Source organism: Belonocnema kinseyi, chromosome 3, assembly GCF_010883055.1.
Source record: "Belonocnema kinseyi isolate 2016_QV_RU_SX_M_011 chromosome 3, B_treatae_v1, whole genome shotgun sequence".
NCBI lineage: Eukaryota > Metazoa > Arthropoda > Insecta > Hymenoptera > Cynipidae > Belonocnema > Belonocnema kinseyi.
In genome coordinates, this window is record NC_046659.1 from 66,013,272 (window position 1) to 66,021,152 (window position 7,881).

A 7,881-nucleotide genomic window follows, 5' to 3' on the forward strand; every position below is an offset into this window, starting at 1 on the left:
ACTATATTATATTAAACTATACTATATTGCAACTGTGTTTTATTTTTAATAAAAAGTTGTTTGGTTTAAATATACATGTACCATCTATTTAGTTAAAAATTCAACTATTTCGTTGAATTTTGAAATCAAAAACTTTTAATTTTTAATTAATACGTTTATATGGATGTTCCTCTTCTCGATGGATGGCAACTTTGTGATAAACTTGACGAGCAATTTATTTTGATAATATATTTTTGCTTGCGCATTAGCTGTCGCCAGCCCCCTCACCCCTCCGCCTGTGTGATAATGGAACATATCCACCTAATCTCAAATGTCATACGTAATAAGCTTGTATATCACACATTTGTTACATAAAGTATCATATACCAAGGAGTGAAGCGTATTCTTTCTCCTAGGTATCCATTATACTATCAATTTGAGAGTTCTTCAAATTAAGCTAAAAGACCATGGCAGAACGAGTGCTCTTTGGAAATTAAAAATTATTCTTCATGATTTCACTGTTAATGGATGTAACTAACGCATCTCAAAATAAATAGAACAAAGAATCTGACGGCATGCCATTGATACGTGACTTGGTAGTTTAAGCTGACTCAGAATATATAAGCATGAATCTCAGAGCACGTAGGAGAAATTCTTTCCTGAATTACGAAAGAGAAATTACGACAAAGGCGAGTTAAAGAATCTCAGGAAACTGTAATATGCACTAGGAAAATTTTAAATTACATGCTAAGCAAGCAATTAATTACGCACAAAGAAAATCGAGAACATGTAGACTGCCGTACAAACTAAAAAGATACATAAGTGACATTGCCGCTTAGGTCGACTTTTTCATTGCCAAGTTTAAGAGAATCAATCACTCTAGGTGGCAATGTCACTTACGTATCTTTTTAGTTTGTACGACAGTAGAAGAGATAAGATAAATGATAAAAACGGCACTGTCGAACATGAGCAGATCATTGCCAGTTCCATTTGAATTCAAATATGACAAAGCGTTTACCGAGAAAGCAATATTTACAGTATTTATTATCAACTTAAGCAGATCAATGCAATTGATCAATTAAATAACCGTTCATTTGACAAATAATTATTCTCAGTACATTATTATCAAACGCTCGTATTGAACGATTTAATTCTATATCATATTAATTTAGTACGAACCTGTAAAAACTTTTAAGAAGAACCTGTGCCTCGAGGATCCTGAAATCAAAAATATGAAATCTTAATATGGATCCAATCAAAATTGGCAGTCGTATATTTTGTGTGAGGTTAATTTAATTGTCTTTAAATACATATTCTAAAGTGAGAATATAATCCAGTTTGACGATAATGGCTATTATGAAATGATAGAAGGGATTTTAAAACAATAATACAAAGGTAAAGGATTTAGTTTGGATTAAAAATGACGCTTTGCATTACATATATACTCCATTATAACTTCAGAAAAATCCTCGCTTAGGAGCTGAAATATAAATACCAAAAAAGTAACATAACTTTTTTACCGTAGCGGAGAGAAAAGTCTTAAGAGAAACAAATGATTTAGAAATATCATTTACATCAATTGGTTTATGACATTTTTAATTTTTGATTTTACAATTAATAAAATGAAACTCTGCTTTGAAGAATTGAACTTAAACTGCTTGAATTTAAAAGCGCTCTTGACAAACATATTTCAAATGGAGAAAATATTCAAATTACAGAGAATACATTGCAATAGAAGCTCAAAAAGGGAAAATGGGGTAATTTTTTCACGAAAAAGGGAACAAAAAGGAGAAAGAATAAACATTAACTTTTTACAGGTTGAAATGAAGAAAATATCTTGTTATATGAAATTTTAATTCTCAAAAAATATTAAGCAATTTTTTGATGATATCTGCTCGCTGAAGAATTTATTCAAAAAGTTTCAGTGTACATAAGTCATTTAAAATTCAATCATGAAAATATAAAAAGTCCGACCGAACGATTACACATTAATTTTTACATGTAGAAAAGAGTACACTGCCTTTTTATAAGGATAAATGATATTTTTAAATAATGTTAGCCGATTTTTTCAATTACTTTTGGGCATAAAAAATTTATTTTTAAAAATTAGATACACTCAGGTTGCTGAAAAACCATTTTAATATGTTTAAAATCGGTCACATAATCAATAATATTTTCTCTTTTAAAAAATACCATAATTAATAATAAAATCGTGGTACCTATATATAATTAAATTGTTTCCCATGATTGGCAGTTTCGTCTTTACTATAATTAATACTTTGAATCTAAATTTGAAACTGGAATTCTCACTGCTCTTAAAAGAAAAGAAAAGCTATTTTAAGTATGGAATAAGATATTTTAGGTTTTAAAAAGATTTTACTTAATTCATTAAAAAAATTTTTTAGCTTTAAAGTTTTATTTAAATCCTGAATCGTTTACTTTGAAATTGATCAAATAAATATATATATATGAATTTTTATTTTTAATATTTAAAAATACAATATGATCAACAATCCTATGATTTCAAATTCAAACTGATCATTTTTGAACGTTAGAACACTTAACTTTGTGGTTCTCAAGTTGGAAGATTCTATTCTTAAATTATTTAAGGGTCGTACATACATTTTAAAACGAAAATTATGCTTACTGCGTTTTCTGTTAATACAAGCGGATTTGTGTACATTTTTAACGTTTTTATTTTCCAAAAATAGATTGAAATACTTTTAGAACCCCGCAGAATGTGTAATAATATACTAAAGTAATTTAATATAAATAATAATTAAATGAATGTTACTTATATCATTTGTTTATTTAATGATAATTCTTTTTCTTTGAGAAAATAAAGATACATTTAGAAGCACATTTGAGGAAAATGATTATTGAACACTTTCAATAAATAGACCTTTATCTCATCAATTCGCAGTTGAATTTTTATCAGCTTTAATAGTCTGAACGAGACGACTGGGGTTTAAATTTGCACATAATAATATATTCAAAACGGAATACATAACCTAAATGAAAGTCGCAGTTTTAGCGACTGGAACATCAAATTTCCACGTTATTCTATACAACTATTTTTTCTAACCTCTATTTGGCGGTGTATCCGCATTGTTATTTTTTTCTGATTCTATCAGAAATCGTTAACCAAGTTTTGCCGAAATCGGTAACACGAAAATCATACGATGCACATTTCGCAAAATTTGCAAAATCTTACCAAAAAATAACATTCTTCTGCCTATGTAAACATTGACATAGAAATAAAATACTTTTTATTTTCATAGGAACTCTGTATTATTTTTTAAAATCTTGATATACTTATAGTTTTTACATTCCTCAACTAAGCACAAATAATTCCTATGAGCAAAAATTATTAACCAAATTCTTTTGTCATAATTTATCAATTTTTGTGTGTATATTTGTATTTGAGTATAGTTTATTGAGTGAAAGAGATTTCTTTTAAGAAATTAAGGTAAAAAATGATTTGGCCTTCAATAAAAGAACTCTTAAAATATGTATAAGAAAACCATTCAGATTAAAACGAATCTTGAGCTTAGTCTCCGTTTGAAATTTTTTGAACATTTATTACGTATTTTTCTTGTATTTTGTTCGTGCTCTGGTTTCGGTGCATAAGATTATTATTAGGAAAGTAGACTTAATTTCGATCTTAAATTTGTTTTAAACTAAAATTTGGAAACTTTCCAAATATTTTAAAATCATTTAAATGGGTAAAACGTCAGGGACTTAAATTTTACAAATTTTGAACAAGGACCCTTAACTTCGTACATTTAAATTAAGCATTGTTTACTTTCTAATACTTATTTTTAATATAACGATATATTTGCTAACTGTTCCAATTATATTTGTGCTAACTTCTATTTCTGGTTTTCATATCCTCAACATATCTTACAATGTTTCAGCTACTGCTTTTTTTAAGATTGTTTATATTTTTATTGTATTTTTAAATATCACATATTTAAAGCAAAACAGGGGAAGTTTTTCGAGAATAGGGGAGAAAGGGGAATTAAAGAAAACGAAAATCAGGGAAATAGGGGAAAGACTGTGTGATCCCTCAAATTAACAAAAAGTTCATATTTTGAGACTTGTAACTTAAAATTCACATTTTTTAATGCTCAAGCATTAAGAAATTTTAATTTAAGATTTTAATAGAAAGTAAAACCTGGAAAAAATTAAATTGTTATTTTATTTGTTGTAAGTATACTGTAATAAAAACACGGACAAACTCATGGATATTTCTGGAGCTCTAAATATTATTGACATTGAATTCAAAGTAACAGTTGCATTTAAAATTAAATGTTAAATATAAAAGTAGAAATATTGCATTGAGATTGCAATCCCACAGTAAAACATTATTGGGTAATAATTAAGAGTGCAGCGATAATTGATTGTTTCTTTTGAAGGGAAATCGTAGAACATTGAACCAACGATTCCAACTGTCATAACAATAAACACATACCAGATATATCTGAAATATCTGAAAATATGTCGCCATGGAAACTGTCATCTGTCACTCTACAGATGCATTGTCTGAAAAGCGATAAATTTTGTGGGGAAAAGCAATTGAGAAGCGATTCTATAAATTTTGGAGCAGGAGACAAAAAGCCGCGACTTGTGCGGTCGATAGGACCCTCGTAAATTTACGAAAACGAGAGAATTCATGACATTTGGCGTGTCCTGTCTAGGTGGGGGTGTACGACACGCGACAGAGAAGAGAGATCGAGAGCATAAGATGAAATGAAAGAGCAATACAACCAGCAACGAGAGCAAGTGAGATAGAGGTTATACACATTTTGACATATCGGATACACGCGAGATGCAATACTCGGTTACACATTCAAAGTTGGAGCAGAAATGATCTGAAAATCATTGGTCCGAAGCCAATAATCAGTTGTCTTGGCAACGACTCTAACCGAACAAATACTGGGTATAAACAAATAGGAATGTTGATTGTCATAGTGTCAAACAAACGCACGTTCGATACGAGGTACTCACCAAAGTTTCAAGATTTTTGCTGTAGGGAAACTTTCATCGGTCCGAATCACGTCACATTATGAAAGTCCACACAATCACTGTACGATAAACACAACACGACGGTAGAAAAACTTGTTAAAAAGGTACAAAAATCCGATTGTTACAAAACTGACAGGAAAATCGCCATTGCAGTGCCGAACTCTAGGCGGCCATGATGGGAGTTAAGTCAGAACAGCGCCATCTGCCTACAAGGAGATAAACTGTATAATGAGACTCAGTAAGTTTATTACCAACTGCAAAATTATAAACAATTTTTGTTTTACGTATCTTCATATCGTACTATTTTATTATTTTTTAATCATTTTGTAAATGATAGAAAATATTTAGATTAATGAAATTGAATAAAGCGATTTTCAGTCTTCTTCAGGATAGTGCTCAACAGTCGATAAGGTAGGGTTTTCGAGGTAGTGGTAATTTCACTTGTGTGGTTCACTCTTTCAGGATCAGAAAGCAATTAAAATGTAAATAGGCTTTCCTTCCTTCCTTTTTATAGAATATGGCTAATAGACTGGATCGAAAGTTGCATAAAGTGCCTGAAGTACTGAATACATTGAAATTTAAATAAACGGCATTCCATACGGCATACGCCAAAAAATGGACAAAAAGTGCATCTGCGCTTTATGTATCAATAATTATTTAGTTTTCAATATCGTACCCTACCGAAAGAAATCTCTCAGTTTTCTTTAGCGAAATAGCTTGGCCCATTTGAGTCTATAAACAAAGTCGATTTGAAACAAAATAGTCTCGGAGATAGTTTGAGAGATTTGGGTCCTTTTCAAGATCCTTTTAGTGGTCGTTTTAAGAGTGGTGCGACGTTAATATAATGTTCCTTTTGTATTTGTCACGTACCGGGCGGGCAGAGTTATTTACAGTAGTTGGTCGTGGCTAATCCACTCTCCCTTTTTAAATTTCTCTTCAAATTATTAACACTTTTTTTTAATTCATGAATTTTCTCATTGTACTTATTTATAATTATAACTTATATACTGATATACAATTTTCTAGTTCTAAATTTTAATCCTAAAGCTTAACAAAGGACCCTTGAGTGTCGGCTACTCTGTTGAGATAGCCTCTCTGCTTATTATTTATGATCGTATTCTTATTGCAATTTCGGAATTTCTCTGAGCTTGTTTGACCTAAAGAATTTTTAGTATATACTCAAAGATTCTTTTCGGCAGGGTAAATCAAAAATTTTAAACTAAAAAACATTGAAACTGCAGTAATTTTAATTGTAATTTGTTGAAACTGAACAATATTAAATTTTAAATAATTATTATTTAAATTTAAATTGAATTATAAAGATATATTTTCCTTATTTAAAGTATGCAAAAGGGCAAATTCAAATTGCAAGTATAATTTTCACGTTTGAATTTCAAATGACGCATTTTTTCTAAAAAAAGGTTAAACTGTCCGCACATAAAGGTATAATGATTATATTTTGGGATAGATTATTTTGAGAAAGACACGCCCAAATTTCTATTACTTTGAATATTAAAAGTGAACTATTTTTTCGCTCTATGTTTGAAATGGCGAGATACGCAACAGCCGTTAAGCTATTTATCTTTTTAATCTTTGCATTATTTTCTACGAAGCAAACAATACTTTTATGGAAATTAGAATACATTTTTTTCTGCGAATAGAATTGTAATATGTAAGAACATTTGGATTATCTATTTCAAACTTGATTATTTACTTTATAAGGATATTAAAAAAATGTAAAACCCATGAGTTATTATTTTTGTCATTGTACAATCATATTTTTACATTCTCATCAGAGAAGGTATTAGATTTGTATAAAATTTGACCCCCACCCCAGTTTTTGTCAAATGTCCACGTTTTGAGACCCTCCGAAACCGCAAAACAGGTTTTTACGAATGTGTCTGTCTGTATGTCCGTCTGTGAACATGATGACTTTCGAAAAAATTAATCTATTAGATTGCCCTTTGGCACACTCGTTTAGTGTCCTAAACTAAAGGTCAAGTTCGTTAGCCAGCCATTTTGGATGAAAATTCAAAAAATGGTAACATTTTGAATATTTTTCAGACCAAAATCCAATCAAAATCCAAAAAAAAAAACAACTAAAATGAACATTTTAAGCCAAACAACACATGATATGAAAAAAAGTCAAAAGAAGAAAAACTTTGCTTTTTGAAGGCCCTACAGGATTATGATAACAACTTTTTTAATTTGGTCGAAAAGTTGAATATTCCAAATTTGATCCTGCAAAAAAAAATAAAAAATCCACAAATTCCATTTTTTGGTTAAACTATGCAAGATACGAAAAAAATGAAAAAGTTCAAATTACACGCACTGGAAAAAAACTACAAATTCAAAATGAATTACTTTTCGACACAAGTTACGAAAAAATAAACAAACTAAATGTGTGGAAGACGGTGTTTGGTACAGTAAAATGTGTAATAATAAAATGGTTTGCCTAAATAAGATCTAAAAATTTGATTTTCATATTTCTTTGATAGGGCACGCGTTTTTTACTTAGGTTTAGGGGCCAAAGATTTAAAAATTCTATGTACAGCTATTTATAGCACACGAAAATGTTAACAATTTATCTTGATGGATTTTTTTTGATAACAAGAAAATTACCACAGTTAAGGCTTTTTCAAAATACAAAATGAAAATGAAAATTCTAAACCAGTCAACGCACGATTTAAAAAAAAGGCAAGAAAAGGAAAAGGTTACTTTTTGAAAAACTTACAAGGTCATCATAACAGGTTTTAGAGTTTTAAAAAAATCGAAAATTCATCTTTTAATCGCACAAAAAATACTGAATTATTACATTCTCATCATAATAAGAAGGTATTGTTTTATGGGGAAACTGACAATCGCGGATTTTTT

At 29.6% G+C, this 7,881-nt stretch overlaps 1 protein-coding gene across 2 annotated transcripts in view; it reads right to left on the reverse strand.

Moving 5' to 3' along the window:
- Nucleotides 1-5,162, reverse strand: part of LOC117168771 (tyrosine-protein phosphatase Lar) — a 510,283-nt gene extending 505,121 nt beyond the window's left edge. For both annotated transcript variants that reach the window (XM_033354548.1, XM_033354547.1), the window contains exons 1-2: nucleotides 4,990-5,162; nucleotides 1,159-1,197 (exon numbers count right to left, since the gene is read on the reverse strand). The gene's annotated coding sequence lies outside the window, so the exon portion shown is untranslated. The remainder of the gene's footprint in view (nucleotides 1-1,158; nucleotides 1,198-4,989) is intronic.
- Between the last annotated feature and the right edge of the window lie 2,719 nt (nucleotides 5,163-7,881).